Below are 23,124 nucleotides of genomic sequence, written 5' to 3' on the forward strand. Positions count from 1 at the left end.
ACTGAGGTGTGACTTCGCTGAGTCACCTAGTCCACCCACTGCTCCCTCACTCTCTGTTCACTGAGGTGTGACTTCGCTGAGTCACCTAGTCCACCCACTGCTCCCTCACTCTCTGTTCACTGAGGTGTGACTTTGCTGAGTCACCTAGTCCACCCACTGCTCCCCTCACTCTCTGTTCACTGAGGTGTGACTTCGCTGAGTCACCTAGTCCACCCACTGCTCCCTCACTCTCTGTTCACTGAGGTGTGACTTTGCTGAGTCACCTAGTCCACCCACTGCTCCCCTCACTCTCTGTTCACTGAGGTGTGACTTCGCTGAGTCACCTAGTCCACCCACTGCTCCCCTCACTCTCTGTTCACTGTGTGTGACTTTGCTGAGTCACCTAGTCCACCCACTGCTCCCCTCACTCTCTGTTCACTGAGGTGTGACTTCGCTGAGTCACCTAGTCCACCCACTGCTCCCCTCACTCTCTGTTCACTGAGGTGTGACTTTGCTGAGTCACCTAGTCCACTCACTGCTCCCTCACTCTCTGTTCACTGAGGTGTGACTTCACTGAGTCACCTAGTCCACCCATCGCTCCCCTCACTCTCTGTTCACTGAGGTGGGACTTTGCTGAGTCACCTAGTCCATCCACTGCTCCCCTCACTCTCTGTTCACTGAGGTGTGACTTCGCTGAGTCACCTAGTCCACCCACTGCTCCCTCACTCTCTGTTCACTGAGGTGTGACTTCGCTGAGTCACCTAGTCCACCCACTGCTCCCTCACTCTCTGTTCACTGAGGTGTGACTTCGCTGAGTCACCTAGTCCACCCACTGCTCCCTCACTCTCTGTTCACTGAGGTGTGACTTCGCTGAGTCACCTAGTCCACCCACTGCTCCCTCACTCTCTGTTCACTGTGTGTGACTTTGCTGAGTCACCTAGTCCACCCAGGCCGCTCTGCTAGGGCCGCGTGCACGCCGTGTCCTGAGTCTGCGTCCAGCTCCCTCGCTTGGCCCGAGGGCAAACGGCTCAGGGGACACAGTGTGCGACTCAGTCCCTGTCCATGTGCTCCCAAGCCCCGCTTCCCCGAAAGGCACATTCTCCGAGTCGTCGTCCGTGTTGTGACTATCCAGCGGTGAAGTCCTTTAGCTCATACTTCCGGCGACAGAGGAGAAAACAGTGACATATTGTTGCCACTTGTCTCTAAAATACACGTAACATCAAAATTAAACTACCCGCCGTACACTTGACTACTGTTTATTTAGAGGGAAATGAAGACTGATCAAACATTTCCCGAACGGAATTTCAATGTAAGGGTGGAGACGGAAGAGTGTGGAAATAAAAATAAATTTAAACGATTGCAGATGCCAAACGTGGCGAGTCTATGAGAGTCACGGTAGAGCCACACCGCGTCCTGAGCAGCCCAGCGGGGGGGATGGGGCCGCGGACGCAGCAGAGCCAGCAAAGCGGTTCTTTAGGACTCTACAAGCCAGTCATGCCGACGTGAAGCCCGCTGTCACACGTCCGTCAGTGTCCTGAGAGCTGCTGCCTCTTCCCCAAACTCTCTGCCCGGACGCCAACCCTTCCTGAGCGTCCCCAGGCCCGTAGCCTGGTGGGCGGACGCTGGGCCGGTTACCGGATTTCCGAGGACATGCCACAGTCCAGGCACGTGCGCGATGGGACCAAGGACGCAGGCTGAACGCCAGCCACATTAACCACCTGCCCATCATCTGTGGAAGTTGCTGAGGAGGAGAAATGGCCTGAGGAGCTAATGTTTGCAAATCGTTCCCTGACGTGCCCGAGAGCGGCTGTGAGTGCCCAGAGGTCGCGGAGTCGGATACTAATTTGGCATTAATCACCGCTTGGCGCGGCGGCAGAGGAAGCCCGTGCTCAGCACTCGTCACTGACCCCGGTGGGGGGGACGGCCCCCCGGCCGGCTGGTCGGCCTCGGCTGCTCACTGACCCCAAGGGATGGCGCACACGGCCGGTAAGCAGCGAGGCCGAGATTACAGCCCCTTGGGGCCACGAGGGTCAGAGCGCAGCCCGGGCCGGTCCGTCACAGAACCGGACGCATCCCGGGAAAGATGGAGCCCTTCACTGTGCCCTCTCCGGGACAGCGGCTCCTTTTATGTCCCGCACTCAGCAACACCCCCCCCCCGCCCTCCGGGTCCACAGGACAAGTCCAGGGTCGGCGTGTCCTCACACCCAGGCCTCCCGGCCCGGCTCCTGAGCTCCTCCCAGTGCCGCGCGAGCTGCACGTGACACGCGCTGAGGGAGCAGGTGCCGGAGGTGCGGACGGAGATGTCCGTCCCCGGAACACACGCTCAGGGGCCCGGGGAAGGGGACCCTGGCGTAGGGGAAGCCCCGAGGCCGGCTGAAGCCAGGTCTCCTGAGCGCCGAGCCCGTGCCAGGCCCTCTGCGGAACGCAGTAACGTCTCAGGGACATTGGACGCGAGGGCCCGGCCCCCAGACCCCCCCACAGCAGGGGCGGGGCTCCTCAGTGGACACACTGCCCTGTGCCGCCTCCTCCTTCTCAGAGAAATGTTTCCAAACGCGGCCTCACCCGTGTGTGCGCACGGATGCAAACGGACAGAACGGAGAGGCTTAAAGGACGTCCCCCCTGTGCCCCGGCCACCGAATGTGAACGTCTGGTTTGTCTCAGTCGGGTGGGGGGATTCCTAGGGTGCTGGAGGGACCCCGAGTCTCGGCCAGCAGAGCTCTCTACCGGGGGCGGCCCTGTCCGTCTGCTCGTGTCTGCCCGTCTGTCTGTCTGTTTCAGGTGCGGAGTGGACTCTGCACCCGCAGGAGGGCGGAGAGCAGGTCCCGTCCACACGATTAATCACCCCCCCCCCGTTTTTAGCTCTATGCCAAAACTAGCGCCTCGGTGACCAAGTCCCCGGGGGTGTCCCCAAGCTGAGACCGTCTCCCCCACGGCCACCACCCCCACCCCCACCTGAGAGCCGCCTTCCGGACTCTGGCTCCGTCTCCGGTCGCGGAAGGCTCAGCCCCACTCTTGCGGGGTGGGGGTCTCGGGCTTGGCCCCCCCGCAGCGCTCTTCAGGGGGGGTTCACTTCTTCTCGGAGCGAGACGGGATGGTGGGCGGGCATTTTTCTTTTTTTTTTTTTTGTGTGTATTTTTCTGAAGCTGGAAACAGGGAGAGATAGTCAGACAGACTCCCGCATGCGCCCGACCGGGATCCACCTGGCACGCCCACCAGGGGCGACGCTCTGCCCACCAGGGGCGATGCTTTGCCCCTCCGGGGCATCGCTCTGCCGCAACCAGAGCCACTCTTGCGCCTGGGGCAGAGGCCAAGGAGCCATCCCCAGCGCCCGGGCCATCTTTGCTCCAATGGAGCCTTGGCTGCAGGAGGGGAAGAGAGAGACAGAGAGGAAGGAGGGGGGCGGGGGTGGAGAAGCAAATGGGCGCTTCTCCTGTGTGCCCTGGCTGGGAATCGAACCTGGGCACCCCGCACACCAGGCCGACGTTCTACCGCTGAGCCAACTGGCCAGGGCCGATGGGCGGACATTTTTAACCTGCCACGCTGACTCCTCTCCCACGTGTGCTGCTCCGTTCTGTGTTTGGAAGAACGATGCCCGGGAGAACGCCAGGGTGTTTACTCTCCAAAGGGCAACACCAGCTCTTCATTTCTGCTGCTCCCGCGGCCTCCCCCACACGGTCGGCACTCGGCCAGGCTCAGGGGCTGCCTGCACGGACGGGTCAGGACGATCTCCACCGGAACCGCTGTATTCCCCCACGAATCAGATGCACCTTTTTTTTGAAAAACACGGGGTCTAAAACCTGGGTGCATCTTCTATAGCAGTTGTAGGTCTTTTTTACTTGCATTTCCCGCTTTTTCCCGTGGACGAGGAGTTGTATGAATTTTCTTTTTTGAGTTGTATAAATTTTATGATGAATAAAACTTGAGCTCGTGGCCCTGGCCGGTTGGCTCAGTGGTAGAGCGTCGGCCTGGCATGAAGGAGTCCTGGGTTCGATTCCTAGCCAGGGCACACAGGAGAGGCACCCATCTGCTTCTCCACCCCTCCCCCTCTCCTTCCTCTCTGTCTCTCTCTTCCCCTCCCTCAGCCAAGGCTCCATTGGAGCAAAGTTGGCCCGGCGCTGGGGATGGCTCCATGGCCTCTGCCTCAGGCACTAGAATGGCTCTGGTTGCCAGAGAGCGATGCCCCAGATGGGCAGAGCATCACCCCCTGGTGGGTATGCTGGGTGGGTCCCGGTTGGGTGCATGCGGGAGTCTGTCTGACTGCCTCTCCGTTTCCAACTTCAGAAAAATACAAAAACAAACAAACAAACAAACACTTGAGTTCGATAACTTGATGTAATACGTTCCCCCCCCCCCAAATTTCAGGCCCAAAATTAAGGTGCATCTTATACATGGGAGCGTCTCATACATGGGGAAATATGGTATTTCCCTCTCCTTCAATGCTCTATGTTAAAAACAGCTGTAACATCCCAAACGTCAGTGTGTTAAGAACTCTTTTCCGAGAGGAAAAGCGAGCTCAGAAGTGGGAGGGGGCGGAATCCGCCGGCACCCACGGCAGCGCTAGACACCTTGCTAAGTGTTCACACGTCGCCCCGCTCACTCTGACCGTGAGCTGATAAGACACCCGCTGCTTCCTACGGAGACGGAGGCCCCACGTCCCATGCCTCCCAGGCGGCGGAGAAAGGGTGTAAATAACACAGGAGCCGTCTTCCTCCGGAGGCACAGTCTTGCCTCCCCGTCCCGCCGTTTCCTCCCCCCACACACAGGTGGCTGGTGCTCAGCGAACCAAAAACCACATGAACTGGAACGCTCCTTCCTCCGAGCACTTCCTTCACGAAGACTTACTTGACGGTAGCTTTTCCAACAGAACGTTTCCCAGGCTGGTTTGGGGCGGGTGGGGGAGGGGGGAAGACACTGAATGAAAAGAGATTTCTGCGGAGGTCAGCAACACACAGGCCCCCGGTGGCTCCAGAGGAGGCCCCTCCACGTGACAGGGGTGGAGGCTCCCGGCAGAGGGCAGAGGGGCAGAGGGGCAGAGGGGCAGAGGGCAGAGGGGCAGAGGGGAGGAGGGCAGAGGGGCAGAGGGCAGAGGGGCAGAGGGGCAGAGGGGAGGAGGGCAGAGGGGCAGAGGGGCAGAGGGGCAGAGGGCAGAGGGGTAGAGGGGAGGAGGGCAGAGGGGCAGAGGGCAGAGGGGCAGAGGGCAGAGGGGCAGAGGGGAGGAGGGCAGAGGGGCAGAGGGGCAGAGGGGAGGAGGGCAGAGGGGCAGAGGGCAGAGGGGCAGAGTGGCAGAGGGGCAGAGGGCAGAGGGGAAGAGGGCAGAGGGGCAGAGGGGCAGAGGGGCAGAGGGCAGAGGGCAGAGGGGCAGGGCCTGACCCTCCTCTGTTCTCAACGACACCAGCTGCTGACCCCCCGAGCAGGCTGTCCGGGCGGCACTCATTTAAAAGTACATTTAAAGACGCTCTCCAGCAGATGAGGAGAGGTCCCCAGTCCACCCCACTGCCACGGGGTGGGACAGCATGCGCAGAGGGCCGCTGCCCTTTCTGACCCGGAAGGGCGGGGCGGGCGCAAAGGCGGTGGGGGGACCAGTCTTAGGAGCTAGGGACGTATTAAGTGTGGGGCGCCTGTTTGTCTCAAGGCTCATCCGGGACCCGAAGCTTTTTCCTCCGTGCCTGGTTTCTGGCTCTTCACTCCCCAAGCTTATTCACCTGTCCGTCTGCGCTGCCACCTCTTAACAAAGCTGGCTCTTCCTCAAAGAAATTATAAATTAAAAAAATAGAGCGACCGCACAATCCAGCAATTCCACTTCCGGGCGCCTATCCGGAGGAGAGGGACCTATCTCGAAGAGATATCTGCACCCCACGCTCACAGCGGCGTGATTCACCACAGCAAAGACCCGGAGACAACCCGAGCGTCCGCTGACAGGGGCACGGATAAACTGTCCTGTGCACATACATACACACACGATTAAATATTATTCGTCCCATAAGAAGAGAAGGAAACGCGGGCATTTACCAGACGGAGAAAGCTTGAGGGCGTGATGCTGAGTGGCGGCAGACCGAGAAAGCCAAGTGCCCCACGCTCTCGCTGACACGCAGAACCGGACCCAGCGGAACTCACGAAAGCAGAGCCCGGGGTCGGTGGACGCCAGAGGAGGTGGGTGGGGGAGGACATGGGGGCGGTGGTCCAAACACACACACTTCTGGATAGAAGATAAATAAGTTGATGGTGACAGAAAAGACCTCTAGGCTTGGCCAAGGAGGTGATCTTTCTCCAGGCGGAACCCGGGCCCTTTGAAGATGCACTTTGTCGTGAAACCGGACACACACACACACACACACACACACACACACACGCGCTCTCCACTGCTGGGCTGGGAACATCTCCCTAACCAAACAGAGAGTGCCTCCCACCAGCACACACTCGTGAATGACCGTGTCCCCTGGCTGGTGAAGAGGCGGCGTGGGCACGCGCCTCTCTGGGCTGGCGGTCTGCCCTGCATGGCGGTGTCTCAGGACACGGTCCTGTCCTGTGACGTGTGGTCTTGGACGGTTCCTCAGCGAGAACCCGCTCCTGTCTGGCAGGTGCTGTCACAGTGCGGTGAGAGGCAGCGAGGAGGCGCGGGACCGGGGCCCCCGGGGGACACGGCTGTCCCCCCCCCCCCCGCCCCTGCTCCCTGACAGGCGTGCGTGTGCTCGGGCCGACTCTGCCTCTCGTCCGCCGGCCGTGAGCAGGCGGGAAAACCGGGAGGTGCGGTGGTGGCGGCGGCGTACCCCATTTACAAGTGCATCTTGACGCGCGCTCCCATTCTTTATCTGGATGCACTGCTGGGTGCTGCCATCGACAGGATGCGAATATAAGAATAGGACAGTGTGACAAACAGCAGCCCCTTCTGTCCCCGTTTATAACGTCACTGAACACGTGCACATTTGGAGACGAGGGGAACGTAACCATGAACGCCTCTCCTTGGGCTGCTGTTACTGGGCAGAGAGAAGTGGGGGTGATAAAAGGCAACTCCGCAGTGGGCTCCTCGATGTATGAGTGAGTCCTGGAGCTGCGTGGCCAGACGCGGGGTGACGCAGACACCTGGATTGAGGGACAGCCAGCGGACCACCCGCTTCCCATGCAAACATATAAACGCAGAATCTACCCTTAAATAGTGGAAGGACCGCCGTGTGCCAGGTGGGTGGGTTAGAGGCGTAACGTAACAGGGATGTCGCACAGATGAGGTACGTTTCTCGAATGGCGTTCTAGAAGGATTGACACTGTAACGAGACACCGTCACGTCACTTTTAGCGCCAATAAAAAAAAAAATGCCCTTGAATAGATTTGCCAAACATGCAAGTCTGGGCGTGGAGCCCGAGCTCACCGGGCAAGCGGCGCCCATTGGGGCTGAAGGCAGGGGCAGTGGGAACCTGCAGGGACCGTGGCAAGGCGCCTGGAAGCCTGGGTCCCCCTCTGCGCCCGCAGCAGGAGCTCCATGGCCAAAGCGCTTCTCCACGTTCAACGGAGACACACAGTTTTTAGAGGTCGGCAGGTGTTTGGAAGAACACAACTGCACTTAGGAGACTGGAAGGGGAGGATAGAAACAGTGGGTCGTTTTTCTTTTTTTCTTTGTATTTTTCCAAAGCTGGAAACAGGGAGGCAGTCAGACAGACTCCCGCATGTGCCCGACCGGGGTTCACCCGGCATGCCCACTGGGGGCGATGCTCTGCCCATCTGGGGCGTCGCTCTGTTTCAACCAGAGCCATTCTAGCACCTAAAGCAGAGGCCAAGGAGCCATCCCCAGCGCCCGGGCCATCTTTTGCTCCAATGGAGCCTCAGCTGCAGGAGGGGAAGAGAGAGACAGAGAGGAAGGAGGGGGGGGTGGGGTGGAGAAGCAGATGGGTGCTTCTCCTGTGTGCCCTGGCCGGGAATCGAACCCAGGAATCCCGCACACCAGGCCAACGCTCTACCACTGAGCCAACCGGCCAGGGTCTCAGTTGGTCTCTTTTCACGACCATAAAACCACCATTTTTTTTTTTCTTTTTTTTTCTTTCTGAAGCTGGAAATGGGGAAAGACAGTCAGACAGACTCCCGCATGCGCCCGACCGGGATCCACCCGGCACGCCCACCAGGGGCGACGCTCTGCCCACCAGGGGGTGATGCTCTGCCCCTCTGGGGCGTCGCTCTGCTGCGACCAGAGCCACTCCAGCGCCTGGGGCAGAGGCCAAGGAGCCATCCCCAGCGCCTGGGCCATCTTTGCTCCAATGGAGCCTTGGCTGCGGGAGGGGAAGAGAGAGACAGAGAGGAAGGAGGGGGGGCAGGGGTGGAGAAGCAAATGGGCGCTTCTCCTATGTGCCCTGGCCGGGAATCGAACCCGGGTCCCCCGCACGCCAGGCCGACGCTCTACCGCTGAGCCAACCGGCCAGGGCCTAAAACCACCATTTTGACCCGCAGGCTACCTGACCCGTGAGCTCCGTCTCTGGGGACGGGACTGGGCAGCTCCAGGACGAGGTCCACGACCCGCCCCTCCGTGTCCTGGGGCTCTGAACCCAGGGATTCAGCCCTGACTGTGCTTGTCCCGGTCACGTCTGGGTCAGCCCATGAGAACGCACAGGGCTTGTCGTCTGCTGTTCAGGCCATCCTCCCGGGGCCTCTGACGGTGACGGACACTTCGTTATGTCATGTGCTTGTGCACATCCGTTTCGTGAACACGGAGGGAAGGTCTGGGGACAAGCCCTCCGATCCGAGGTCCACAGGAGGCCTGAGTCTGCCCAAATGTCACAGGACTGAGCAGTTCTGTCTTACACCCTGAAGGCAGTCTCGTTGAGAACCCCGTGGGCAGCTTCCTTGCCACGCCAGTCAATACCCGGCCCCAGGTGGCCATGGCCAGCTGGCCAGGTCTTTTCCTCCAGTGTCCCCCTCACCCCCCGCAGGGCCGTGTCTCCATGCTTCTGTCATACCTGACCACGTGGCACCCCGAAACATCCCAGCCGCCCTCCTCTGACCTGCGTGCCCGACTGGACCACTTTCCCTGCCTACCTCACCACCCGCACTGCCCCCCCATGTCCATCAAGGCCGGGGGACATCTCCCCTCCCCCATGGAGGCCTCCCAGGCCCCCTGAGTTATCATGATTTCCCTCTTTGTATGCGTGCTACACTTAGCATGTGTGTGCGTGTGTGTGGTGAACACACATGACTTGAAATTCACCATGTTTAAGTGTATCATTCTGTGACATTGACTCACACTGTTGAGCAGCCATCACCACCCTCCATTCTCCAAATTTTTCATCTTCCCAAACTGAAACCCTGTTCCCGTGAAACAACACATCCTCCTTCCCAACCTCCACCGGCCCCCGGCCACCCCCGGGGCCCCTTCCCTCTCTCCGGGTGTCACTCGGGGCTCCTCACACCAGTGGAGCCCGCCCCCCAGGGCCCCTTCCCTCTCTCCGGGTGTCACTCGGGGCTCCTCTCACCAGTGGATCCGGACCCCCGGGGCCCCTTCCCTCTCTCCGGGTGTCACTCAGGGCTCCTCACACCAGTGGATCCCGCCCCCCGTGACCCCTTCCCTCTCTCCGGGTGTCACTCAGGGCTCCTCTCACCAGTGGATCCCGCCCCCCGTGGCCCCTTCCCTCTCTCCGGGTGTCACTCGGGGCTCCTCACACCAGTGGATCCCGCCCCCCGTGGCCCCTTCCCTCTCTCTGGGTATCACTCGGGGCTCCTCACACCAGTGGATCCGGACCCCCGGGGCCCCTTCCCTCTCTCCGGGTGTCACTCAGGGCTCCTCACACCAGTGGATCCGGAACCCCAGGCCCCTTCCCTCTCTCCGGGTGTCACTCGGGGCTCCTCACACCAGTGGAGCCCGCCCCCTGGGGCCCCTTCCCTCTCTCCGGGTGTCACTCGGGGCTCCTCACACCAGTGGATCCAGACCCCCGGGGCCCCTTCCCTCTCTCCGGGTGTCACTCAGGGCTCCTCACACCAGTGGATCCCGCCCCCCGTGACCCCTTCCCCCTCTCCGGGTGTCACTCGGGGCTCCTCACACCAGTGGATCCCGCCCCCCGTGACCCCTTCCCCCTCTCCGGGTGTCACTCGGGGCTCCTCACACCAGTGGAGCCCGCTCCCATTGCCCTTCTGTGGCTGGTTTGTCTCACTTGATGTGACGTCTTCAAGGCTCGTCCCAGGCGGAACAGGTCCTGAAATGTCACTCCTTGGTCAGGCTGGGTGACATTCTGTGTGGCGGACCCACGAGCCTTCGCTCACGCCGTCCTCTGTGGACAGACACTTGGACTGTGGATGATGCCGCCCTCAACACGGGTCTCCGTCTGGCCGGGCGTCTGAGTCTCTGCTCTCCCTTCTCTCGGGTGGGTCTCTGTCGGAAGGGGGACCGCGGAGCCCTAGGGTGACGCCAGCTTCACTTGGTGGACGAGTCACCGTCCCGTTCTACACAGTGACTTCCCCATGGCACGTTCATACCAGAAGCGCAGAAAAGAGCTCCAGTTTCATCCTCGCCAACGCTTATTTTCTGTTCTGTTTTTTTTAAAATAGCAGCCATCCTAATGAGTGAGGACTGGCACCTCATGGCTCGCACGCCCCTGATGAGTGGCGACGTTGAGCGTCTCCTCACCTGCTTGCTGAGCGTCATCCTTGGAGAAACGGATGCTCAGGTTGGGGCTTTTCTTTTTCCTTTTTTTTCCTTGGTCGTTGAGTTGTAAAGGCTCTTTAGAGATCACCCGCTCAGATACGTGACTGGCCGGCATCCTCTGTGTCCCCCGGGGGCCCCTGCACTCTGTGGACAGTCTCCCTGGATGCACAGAAGGTTTTCATTTTGATGGAGTCCAATCTGTTGGGCTTTTTCCTTTTGCTGCCTGTGCTTTTGCTGCCACACCTAAGAAGTCACTGCCAAGTCCAGTGTCAGGAAGTACCTCCCTCACCCCGTCTTCCTCTCAGAGTGTCCTCGTGCTCGGTCTGGGGTCTCGGTCTGGGAGCCCCGGGGGGGGGCGCGGTCCGTGGCACACGGCAGAGGGCACAGAGCACACAGCCTGTCACTGCGGTCCTGTGACATCGCAGCCGGCCGATGACATCACTGCGTTCCTGTGATATCACAGCCTGTCACTGCGTTCCTGTGACATCGCAGCCGGCCGATGACATCACTGCGTTCCTGTGACATCACAGCCTGTCACTGCGTTCCTGTGACATCGCAGCCGGCTGAGCCCCGCCCCCTGTGCGCTGGCCACAGTCCCCGTCGCTCACGGCTCCCGTACAGACCCAGGGCGTTCTGCAAGGGCTGACAGCTCACCACAGAGGGAGGGGCGTGGCTGGCCTGCAGAACGGAGTGGGCCAACAGGGCAGAACGCCAGTCAATGAACGTTCCGGAAAACTGCTTTCGGCCAATAACGCGTGGGCGTTGACGAATCAATCCGTTCTCAAGCCTTCTCCCCCACACTGCCTCCCTGGGTTCCTGGGGGGACAGGGCACAGGGGCGCACTGGACCGCCCACGAATGTACCTGGTGCTGGCGTCTTTCCCTGTTGTCTCCTCTGCACCCTCCTTTCCTCTCTCTTCCTGGGACCACCCCGAAATGGACCGTGGCGCTCACATCTTCACGGAGCCCAGCGGGGTGGGGGTGGGGGGCGGGGAGCGAGACAGGAGCCTGTCTCTCGCACGAGGGCGTCTGAGCATCGCAGGCCTGTCCCGCCCGCTGGAAACTCTTTGACGGCTCCATGCTCCGGAGCCCTCGGCAGACAGGCAGCGCCCCACAGACGACTGACAGAGGGAACGAATCCAAGCTCACACCTCCCGGAGAGCTAGCCACACTTCCTCCCGGGACAAGACTGCCCCAGCCAAGTTTACAGAGAGCAGCACACAGCTCTGCGCCCGGGACCTGTAGGGCGCAGTTCGCCGGGCGCTCATCTGGCTGAAAAAAAAAAATGAAATTTTCTTTACACAGCATGTTGATTCACAAACAGAATCTGTAACTAAAAAAAAAAAAAAAGTGTCTTTAATCCATAAAACCAAGAACAAAGAAATTCTGTCCCGAGTCCCCGGACTCGGGGAGAATTACCTTAACAAACAGGGGGGCACACGAGAGACAGAAGAAGAAAGGAGATGAACAAGAGAACGAGAGAGAGAGAGAGAGAGCAAGAGAGAGAGAGAGGAGGTCGCCGTCTGTTGGCAGAACAGAGCTTAAAACAACCACGACAGTGCCGCCCTCCCTCAAACACCCCAAGAGAGCTTTAGAAAATGGAAGTGATCTTTGGACTAAAAGGAAGTTATCAGTTATCGTCTCCTGCTACAGATTCCGCGGCTCGGCCGGTCACAGAGGGGACGGCCCTTAGAGGGGATGGCGACCGGAGCTCCAGGGCTGCCGCCCTCGAGGACGGAGCAGAACCGCCCGAAACTGCAGGCTTCCTGCTCAACGCCCGCGAGGACGGAGCGGAACCGCCAGGAACCGCCGGCTTCCTGCACGACGCCCGCCGAGCGGAACCGCCCGGAACAGCCGGCTTCCTGCACGACGCCCTCGAGGACGGAGCGGAACCGCCCGGAACTGCAGGCTTCCTGCTCAACGCCCGTGAGGATGGAGCGGAACCGCCCGGAACTGCAGGCTTCCTGCTCAACGCCCGTGAGGACGGAGCGGAACCGCCCGGAACTGCAGGCTTCCTGCTCAACGCCCGCGAGGATGGAGCGGAACCGCCCGGAACTGCAGGCTTCCTGCTCAACGCCCGTGAGGACGGAGCGGAACCGCCCGGAACCGCCAGCTTCCTGCTCAACGCCCGCCGAGCGGAACCGCCCGGAACTGCAGGCTTCCTGCTCAACGCCCGTGAGGACGGAGCGGAACCGCCCAGAACCGCCGGCTTCCTGCTCAACGCCCGCCGAGCGGAACCGCCCAGAACCGCCGGCTTCCTGCTCAACGCCCGCCGAGCGGAGCCGCCCGGAACTGCCGGCTTCCTGCTCAACTCCCGCCGAGCGGAACCGCCCGGAACCGCCGGCTTCAACGCCCGCCGAGCGGAGCCGCCCGGAACCGCCGGCTTCCTGCTCAACGCCCGCCGCGGCCGCAGGGAAAGGCGGAGCCGAGGGGCTGCTGTTTCGACAAGCGGGGTTCGGGGTTCGGTTCCCCACCAGAACGGGGCGCCCCGTGGGCCCGCGGGCGACCCTGTCTCCACTGTGCCAAACAGACCTCCCTCTGCACGGTTAGCGCTTCCTCGAACCGAAATGCCGAAGAAGCGGCGCTTTCTCCATCGCAGGGCGTTTTCTCACGCACTTCCCCCCTGGCCCGCGAACCCTCACACACGGCTGTTGATTATTGATGAGCACCTTCCTGCCCGCTGTGTGCAGAGAACCCCTCTCCGGTGAGCTCCATCCGAGGGGAGGGCGGACTCCGGCCCGGGAAGTGTGGCGGGACTTCCGTCCTGACCGTCACGAACGAAGCGCGGCCAGCGTGAACCGTCCTGGACGCGGAGCGGTCAGTCAACACCGTGACGGAGAAGCAGGTCCTGCGGCCACGTCCGCCCTCCAGCCCCCCTGGGAACGGAGCGGCACTCCGTCTGCAGACGTCAGGAGCAGGGAGCCTCTCTCCCTGCAGGATGGAGTGGGGGTTCGCCCCACCTCTGCGGGAACCTGCAGGGCTGTGACCCCTACCGGACACCAGGGCAGGTCTCCCGGGCTCTGAGCGGACAGCTCGGACCCCCGGCGGATCAGGAACCAGGCTCAGCACGTGTGGCCGCAGGCAGTGCCGCGGCCGTGTGAGCACACAGGGGCCGCCGGAGCGGGTGACCCGGCTTTCCCTGGGTCTCCCTCGCTCCCTGCCCGCCTCTGGGAAGGGGGCCGTCACCGTCCTGGACGGGGAGCACAGCAGAGAAGCCCACAGAAAGGGGCCGGGGCGCACGGCGCGTGGATCCGAGGAATGAGGTCGCCTAGCACCCTGTTTCCCCACCTCTCCGCCTTTGGTTAGAGGTTGCTCCATGCCAGCGACCCTGGGGTTTGCGCCAGACATACAGAACAAATCAAGAAACCTGAGGAGAAGAGGAGGTATTTCTTCTGTCTGCCCCAGCATCCATTAAACAAATAAAGTCAGTCCCATGGCACAGGAATGGAGTCCTTGGCTAGAACAAGACATTTTCTGATGTGACCCAGGGTTATCTATTTAAACCAGCCGAGTCTCAACTCAATCTGCTGTGGAGCAAGGCTTTTAAAAAAAAAATAATAAAAAATCAACACAGTCTCATTGATGGCTGGGTCTCAAATCAACACCCACCATCCATCTGAGGCTGAGGGCATAGCGGGGGAGAGAGCAGGTGAATCGGGAGCTGTGGATACAGACGGACCCCGAACGGCGGCTGAGACCCCTCTCTGGACACACGCTCACACAGGCAGCAGCAACCTGCCTGCTCCTGGGAGGGGAGCCGGGCTCTGGGAGAAGGGCAAGATGCCTCTCCACTCAGACCGGGGAGAGGTGGACCTGACCCCATGTGGGGGGTTGTTCAGCTACAGCAGGAAAGAGGCCGGCCAGGGTGCGTGGCCGGGGCACCCTCTCGATTTGAACGGGTGAGCATGAAGAGCGCGGGTCACACGCATGGCGGGCTTCTGTAGGTGACAGCTTCACGGGTGCTCGGCCTGTGGAGAATTTATGGGAAATCTAAAGAGGAGAATGGCCGGTCGTGGCATTCATTGGGCACTTCCGCTGAGCCTCTCCCAAAGCCTCCAACAACAGCACGGCTGTCTATTTCACGGAAAAGCGTGACTCAGTCTCTGTTCGACCGGTGGAACGACTCCTCCCAGGCAGGCAGGCAGGGAGTAAGGTGCCCTCTACGCTCAGACAGAGGGAGGGAGAGAAAGGGGCTGAGGCCAGACTGGCACTGTCCTCGGACCAGCGTCGGACCTGACGGGTCAGCCCGTGAGATCTTTGCTGAACTCACCAAGGGAGGCAGGGGGTCACTGAAGGAGTTAAGAATCGACCCCATAGGCTTGAACATGTCAGGATCCCCCCACCCCAAAATTACTCCTCCCAAAAGAAGGAGCTACCTTTGGTTGAGTCCTAACAAAATCTCTCAGGTTACAAAAGCTCTGTTTCTTTGTTTTGCAAATCACATGCCCCAAAGGGAAGAAGACACATCCGCCTAAAATGACCCCGACTGGACCCTGTGGGGTCACATGACAGCGCTGAGTTCTTGGAATAGGATAGAAATTTAACATAGGTTCAATAATTACTTTCTGGGGGTAGGACCGCCACCCCCCCAACCCCCTGTAAATGCTGGTTATTGTTGCGGAAAAGCCCTGAATTACATGAAAAGGAGATTGTTAACATGGCCCACGGGCTCCGCTGGGCGCTAGGCCACCGGGAAAGGGTGAGGAAACCCCGTGGAGACCCACACCGAGGGTCTCTAAGTCGCGCTGGTGACTGACAGCACCGTGCAGGAGAGGGCAGACGCTGTGTTGCTTTTGGGAGAGAAATAAAACGAGATGACACACGCATGCTGGCTGGCACGGACACAAACAGAAACAGAATCGAAGGAAGTCCTAAGACAGACCGAAAATGAGTATTCTTTTATACTAGGCTCTTCTGGGCAAGCGCTATCGATGTTTTAAATGATGATAACAATACAAGTCTTGGTCGTGGACGGGTGGCTCAGTGGATAAGGCGTCACCCCAGGGCACCTTAGTTATGGGTTCGACCATAGGTCAGGGCACAAACAAGAAGCAACCAGTGAGCACACAACTAAGCGAAGCGAACTGATGCTTCTCTCTCCCTTCCTCTCTCTCTCTCTCTCTCTCTCTCTCTCGCTCTCAAAATCAAGGGAAAAATTTAAAAAAAGAAATGCAAGTCTTAACTATATTTATTTATAAATGTACTTTTCTTCCTCTGAACCTGGTACAAAATTTATTTTCCTCAAGAGAGTCTTTTCTGGTTAATTAATCCCAACCTACTCGTTAACTAGTTTAATTGGACGTCAGGATTTTCAGTTTCCTGAGCCCTGAAGAAACCACGTATGGTTTTTCCAAACATTCTTAAGACCTTTTCCTTTAGGTCTTGCTCAGCCGGCGCTTCTCAACCCTGTGTGTGTACGCCCAGGGGTCCCCTGAATGTCCCGTCCAGATGCAGAAGCGAAGCCAGCAGCCGGTCCGGGTGGAGCCGCGATTCCACCTCTGAGCGGCTCCCGGGTGGAGGTGGACAGACAGCAGACCCCTGGACTGATATCACCACGGAAAAGATCACGCTGTTCAGCACCTGGGAAGTACTGGATACAGTCAACACGTGGCGGTCAAAGTCCTTGGCTTTGTCCCAGCTCAAGGCAGAGCTGGGACGGGCAGGGCAGCCCTCTCCTTGGAGCTGGTCAGAGGGGCAGAGCCCTGGGGGCTCACTCCAGACCCGCCCAATCAGAGCCTAGAAGTGTCAACGAGCTGGCCCGGTGACGCGTGGACCCGCTCGCTTTGCGGGACTCTGTGCCGGGGGATCTCATCCTTCCATTAGGACGAGCGGTCTGCTTATGAATTAGCTAAAAGAAAAGCAGGTACAAACACTAGCATTGTGAACACGACGGAGCAGGAAGCGTCCCCGCTGGGGGAGCGGAAGGAAGCCAGGTCTGGGGGGGTCACCAGGGAAGAGAAGACGGGAAGAATCGGAGGGTTTCCGAGCGGCACGGACGCCCCCAGAGGTCCTCAGGAAACCTGGTCGGCGAGGCGGCACTCCAGCCTGGCGAGGGAGGAAGCCTGCGGATGGCGGGGCCTCGGCGGGCTCCGTGTGTGCCGGCCGGTTAGGAGAGGACCCACGGGGTGCTGGAAGGAAGGGATGCCGGGAGACGGCCAACAAGTCCGGTGGTTAGAGACAGGCAGGTACTGATGAGGCAGCGAGGACCCAACGGGAGGCAGGAAGACTGCGGGCGGGGCTAAGGATCCGAAGGAAGGTGGGGCGTTTGCAGAGATGACAAGAATTGGAGCAAACGTTTATTATCGGCTTTAGTGCGGGCCGGACCCCAGGCTCACATGGTGGGTTCCGTCCCCACCTCCAGGACAGGGCTGGCTGCAGACCCAGGGCTCCGTCCGTCCGTGGCGAGGATTTCTGCTATGACCGTACCCCGCCCTGACCGCAGGAAAGGGGTCCCGGGCGTGGCCACGCACGGGCAGCCAAGATGAAAGCCCCGGAGAGGAGAAGAGTAAGAAGCCCTTCGGCCAGCGCGGTCTTCCCCAAGGCTGAGCCGGGGCTGCCATTCCCAGAACGCACGTCCTCACGCGCGGACCCGGCCGCCGCTCCGTGCCTGCTGGGTGTCTCCGGGCGCTCACCGAGGATCTGAGCTCTGCTCTCCGTCCTGGCACAGGTCGGGACGCTCGTCCTTCCTTCCCTGTCCCCGACACGGTCGGTGAGGTGATGTAACCGGTGTGCGCGCGGGAAACGTGAGCAGGAAGCCCGCGTTGCTGTCAACACCGTGTCTCTGCGGCCGTGCGCCCCGGCCCATCCGGAACGGCTCGCTTGCCTTTTGGGGACCCCCTGACCCGCTCCTTCCCAAAGCCTCCGACGCCCTCTCTCCTTCTCTCCACGGCCATCCTGCTCGCTCGCTGGCGCTGGTCTCACGCCCTGCCTGTGTGGTCCCCGCAGCCAGCCCCCCAGCTCCTGGCCCGGCTCACACTCGACGCCCCCATCTCCGCCCACCTCTGCGGACGGCTTCCTAAACCACCCGGCTCCACAGACGCCCTCCAGGGGCCAGATCGAGTCCTGGCACGGGCGTTCCCTGACGCCGCTGACCCCTTCTTCCACATTCACCCAACGTCACAAAATACGTTCTACAGCCGCCCTGTCTGAAGGAATTTAGAGTTCTCTGCTCTGTGTCAGGACACCGACGCCACCCCAAGATTAATCTTCAAAACGGTCGTGGGGGATAAAAAGCCCTCGTTTCCAGTTCCCTACAGGCCGAGGGACGAGCCTGGAATGCTCCTCCGACTGCTGAGTCTCCGGGAGAGGAGGAACACGATGGAGAGGTCTGCAGAGACTCCGGGAGAGGAGGGACACGATGGAGAGGTCTGCAGAGACTCCGGGAGAGGAGGGACACGATGGGAAGGTCTGCAGAGACTCCGGGAGAGGAGGAACACGATGGAGAGGTCTGCAGAGACTCCGGGAGAGGAGGGACACGATGGAGAGGTCTGCAGAGACTCCGGGAGAGGAGGAACACGATGGGAAGTTCTGCAGAGACTCCGGGAGAGGAGGGACACGATGGAGAGGTCTGCAGAGACTCCGGGAGAGGAGGGACACGATGGGAAGGTCTGCAGAGACTCCAGGAGAGGAGGAACACGATGGAGAGGTCTGCAGAGACTCCGGGAGAGGAGGAACACGATGGAGAGGTCTGCAGAGACTCCGGGAGAGGAGGGACACGATGGAGAGGTCTGCAGAGACTCCGGGAGAGGAGGGACACGATGGAGAGGTCTGCAGAGACTCCGGGAGAGGAGGGACACGATGGAGAGGTCTGCAGAGACTCCGGGAGAGGAGGAACACGATGGAGAGGTCTGCAGAGACTCCGGGAGAGGAGGGACACGATGGAGAGGTCTGCAGAGACACAGTGCGGTCAGGGCAAACGAGAGCGCCGGGAGTTCTGGGCCGTCCTGGCCGGCAGACAAAGGCCGGGGCACGGTGACGGCGCCCATCAATCCTGAGGCCCCGGTCTGACCTCCACAGGGACGTTGCGTCTCATGACAGGGCTGGGATGTGGGAGCAGGTCCTGGCAGTAAGGACAAACACACACCAGCTGCCCCCCAGGGCAGAGTCTGAGCCAGGGCTGTGGCTCCCGCCCTATCGGCGAGCGTTAGGGCCACCTGGGCAGCAACGGTCCCCGTAGGACAGCCTCGTGGAGGACAGCGTGTCCCATGGGCCCCCCGACGGCACCGAGAGAGAATCCTGCGAGGCAAACCTTATCCCCTCAGAACAAGCCAAGCTCCAGGTGACGGAGGGGCCAGCGGGAGCCCCCCGCCCGTGTCTAGACCCCTGCTCTCCTGCTTGTCCGCTGTGCGAACCTGGACGGACCGCTGACCGCGAGTCCGAGTTCCCTGGGCGGCAGAGCGGGCGCCACCCCCGCCTCCCGGCTCAAAGGTCAGCGTGAGGATCGCCGGGGACGGCGCGTGAAGGACACAGCCTGGTCGGTCCTGGGGACGGCGCGTTCAATGCGAGTCACCGCCACTCCGGTCTTGGCTGTGGCAATGGCTTTCTCTGTGTTGCCGGGGTTTCCAAAGACAGCGCGGCGTGGCCGCTGCGGGGTGAACTAAAGCTACGTGGAGCCGGCCCCCAGTGTCACCCCCCGGTCACCCGAACACTGCTCGCGGCCACACGGGAGCGGTCCCTTTTATTAACAAAGTTCCATCACCGTCATCAAATGCTATTTGCACATGTAGATAAAACGTGCATATATTAATAAAATTGACTTGTAAAAGGTTTTTAATTAAGTTGTAGAACTGAGGCTTTTCAAACAAAATAATATTATTAGCTCACTACGGGGAATTTTATAAGGAAAAGAAAAAAAAAAGAGAGAGAGAGAGAGAGATTTGTTCAATTATCTAGAGAATCCAGGCCCCAAAAACTCCATTGGCACTTTCATCAGCTCGCTTGGCAGCCCTGATGGTGCTGGATACAGTAGATAGTGGCTGTGATGTATGTTCCGTGAGAATTCTATTAATTTTCCTATACCTTTCTTTGAAGTTCTATCATTAATTGCCATGGACGCTTCCTAATCAAGACAGAGCCAGTCACGGAAACAATTAACCTGTTTCTGAAGGTGCGAACAAGAAGGTAATCCATCAACCTCCTGTCCCCTCCCCCTCCCCCAGCCGCAAGGGCCCGGCCTCGGCCACCAGACGCTCCGCTCTCCGGACGGGACTCAGGGCGGCGGCCGCCGGCCATCAAGAGAGAAACAAGAGAACGCGGCCGCCCCACAGGGTCGTGCCTGCGGTTCTGCGGGGACAGATGGACGGACGGACCGTCATTTGCTAACTCGAGTGAGGACCACAGGCGTGACCACCGTCCCTGCGACCGAGGGAAAGGCAATGAGCTAGAGCTCTGCGCAGGAATGCCCTTCAAAACCCACCCTACTTATGAAAAGAGAGGAGACCGTCCTTCCTTCCTGCCGCACTGGACTCCCCAGAGCCACCCGAGGGCCAGTCCGGACAGACGAGCTGGACACGACCACCTCAGGGGGCAGGCGGGCACGTGACCCTCCTGCGACAGCCGGCCGCCGAGGCTGGTCTTTCGCCGTGGACATCCCATGTCCTCTTAAACGACGACGTCACGGACAGAGCGCAGGCTCGGGGCGCGAGGACCTGGAAGTCCGAGTCCGGCGGCGGCTTGCTGACCCTGACCACTGTCCCTTCCCTGGGACAGACGGGGTCAAGCTGCCGCCGGGACTAAATGACACAACCCGTGGAAGGTGCGCGTGATGCGGCGTCTGGCGTGGGGGGGTGGGGGAGGTGCTCAGGAAAGCAAACGCCCCGAGTATCTAGTGAAAGACCGGACAGAGGGCCCAACACTGACCCAGGGAAATAAAACCCTGCTTTCTCATAAAGTCATGTGATCACTGTGGAACGTCAGGTGTTTTTAAAAGAATCTCAAACACCCACATGTTCATAACCTTTTACGGAGGGTGTCAAGGCAGACCTGGCTTAATAAACAAGACCGCACAGGGCCGTTCTGGGCCTCCTCAATCCAAACAACGACCCAGACAGTGACAGTGAAGACACTGAGCCCCTGTCTGCCCGTCACGCCCAACGGGAGCCGGTGGAAACCACCGCTGGATGGTCAGGAATTCACCTGGGGCCCGAAGCCCAGGCTGGGAGTCCCCGGGGGGCTCCAAGGTGAGCCCTAAGGGTGTGACCAGGCTGTAGAGGCAGACTTATATACGTCCAGCCCCCCACGAGTCCTGTTGGAAATTTGGCCTCTGCCTCCTCTGTTGAATAAATGAAGGTCACCTGCTCCTCTTGGACATGGGGACCCTGGTTCACCGGGACACCAGGCTACGCGGCCTCGGCTGCTGGTGACTCACGGGTAGAGATGAATGTGAACTAGGGTCTGTGTGACGCCAGAGGCCACGGTCCTTGACCGCCACGCTTTCCTACCTCAGGGAGACCCTTGGCTCGTGTGTGACAGCCTGAGCTTTCGTGGAGGGGGGGAGCCTGAAATCAAACAATTCGATGACGCACCCAGAGACACGTGGGGAAAGAAGACAGGATCAAAACCAGCATCTGAGAAGCAGCCGCTACAGGCCAGGACGGGGTCGGCGTCCCCACTCGCTGCCGTCTGCAGGCCAGGACGGGGTCGGCGCCCCCCACGCTGCCATCTGCAGGCCAGGACGGGGTCAGCGTCCCGCACGCTGCCGTCCGCAGGCCAGGACGGGGTCCATGTCCCCCATGCTGCCGTCTATACGGCTCATGGAGCCGTGGGCCTACCGCTCCCGCTCTGAGCTCCGCACTGGCGGCTCAGGGCCCCCTCACGTCCCCTGCCCAGCACCTGTGCCAACGTGCTTTCCGGGACAGCGCATGCTCCAGGGCCTCTGTTTGGGGCAGGAGGCTAGAGAAGTCAGCCGGGACTCTGTGCATGTGGGGCCGGCCCCTCCCCTGCATTGGTCCAGATACCTCCCAGGTGCTGGTCTCAGGCCATCACACCCCACGGCCGCCTCCCCCTTTAGTGTGGATGCGAATGGGGCGGAAAACTGTCCCCTTTATTATTGCAAAAACCTACTCGTGGAAACGTGAAGGACTGAAAGACACAATTCCTACACCATAGTGTCCACTCCATCGCAGGACGGAGGTGGGGTGGCGGCCACCGTGGGGGAGCAGCAGGGGCTGCAAGGGGTCTTCCGAGTGGGGGGGCACAGTCCGCCAGCCCCCCCCCCCTCCCCGCCAGCAGACAGCCATGCCGTCCCTTCCTCCCAGACGGCCACCGGCCCCATGATGCACCCCCCCCCCCAGCCCGTCTCCGGCTGAAGAGAGGAGAAAGCACCTGTGTGCCCAGAGCGTCCTGCCCGCTGCCAGGACCCCGGTGCCCAGCGATTGACAGTGGAGCTTCCTGCTGGGGACAGACGTGTCACCGCTTTGCTCAGCTCCCTGAGCCACAGGACACGCGCCTGTGTGGCTGACTGCAGTTCCGGGGAGAGGGGACACGCCCGCGCCCCTTCCTCTGAGCAAACTCGAGGGCCTCCCCCGTGGGTTCAGTGCAGCTGCGCTGCCGGAGGGTGGGGACATCCTCCAGGCATCCACGGGGCTTCCGCGGTTCAGTGACCTCAGGTCGAGAGGGCGCAGCTGGGACCGTCCCTGTCCCTGCTCCGTGGACAGTGGCTGCCTTGCTGGGTCCGTGATGAGCTCGGGACAGGACCGAGGGGACAGCTGACACGACTGTCAGGGTCACGTGCAGGGTAAGGATTACGCTGGCCGTAATCAGGAACGAGGCTCGAGAAGCGAGGTCGCAGGCCAGGGCGTCCTTCCCGCGGAGACTGGCCCCTCCGCCTCGGCCGCCCACGCTTCCGGGAACCAGGGAAACAAACGTTTTGAGTGGGGAGGACGACGACACACAGGAACCGGGTGACGAGGGAAGGAACTCAGTATCGTCTCCGGTGCCTCTCGGTGAACTTGACAATGAAGGCGCCAGACCCCGAGGGAAGAAGTGAGGCGGAGACGTGAGCCTGAGGACGGGTTCCTCCCTGTGCTCGTCTCCCGGGGGGACGACCCGGGGAAAGATCCGGAACCCTGTCTCCATCCGCAATGGGTTGGAACCTGAGAGACCCCAGAGGAAGCGTGGGTGACATCGTCTGACCCGAAGGCACACGTGACCGGGACCACTCTGGTGCCACGTGAGCAGGTGACAGGGCACCTCTGTCACTGCGATGAGCTCCCCTGCGTCACCTCTGGTCAGATGGCCTCCTCCCGCCCCCTTGTCCAGAGCCACCATCCCGCCCGGGCCGAGGACAGCGTGAATCTCTCCCAAGAACCCAACCAGGAGCTGCAGGAGACACAAAGACGTCCCTAAGTCCGTCTGCTCCCGTGTTCTTTACACCCACCGGCCGTCGGGTGGAGCCGCTGTTCCCGGGAAACACTTGGGGTCCCCAACCTCCCTCGCTGCTGTGGGCAGGTCGAACTCACCTCCCACCTGGACGGTCACAACGGTGTCCCCCTCGCCCTGATGGTCCCTGTGGTCATCTTTCCTCGGGTC

General features: G+C 60.6%; 1 protein-coding gene across 1 annotated transcript in view; it reads right to left on the reverse strand.

Annotated features, from left to right (window-relative positions):
* SDK1 (sidekick cell adhesion molecule 1) overlaps nucleotides 1-23,124 on the reverse strand; it is a 771,944-nt gene that overhangs the window by 192,355 nt on the left and 556,465 nt on the right. The gene's annotated exons all lie outside the window — the stretch shown is intronic.

The sequence above is a fragment of the Saccopteryx bilineata genome, chromosome 4, assembly GCF_036850765.1.
Source record: "Saccopteryx bilineata isolate mSacBil1 chromosome 4, mSacBil1_pri_phased_curated, whole genome shotgun sequence".
Taxonomy (NCBI): domain Eukaryota; kingdom Metazoa; phylum Chordata; class Mammalia; order Chiroptera; family Emballonuridae; genus Saccopteryx; species Saccopteryx bilineata.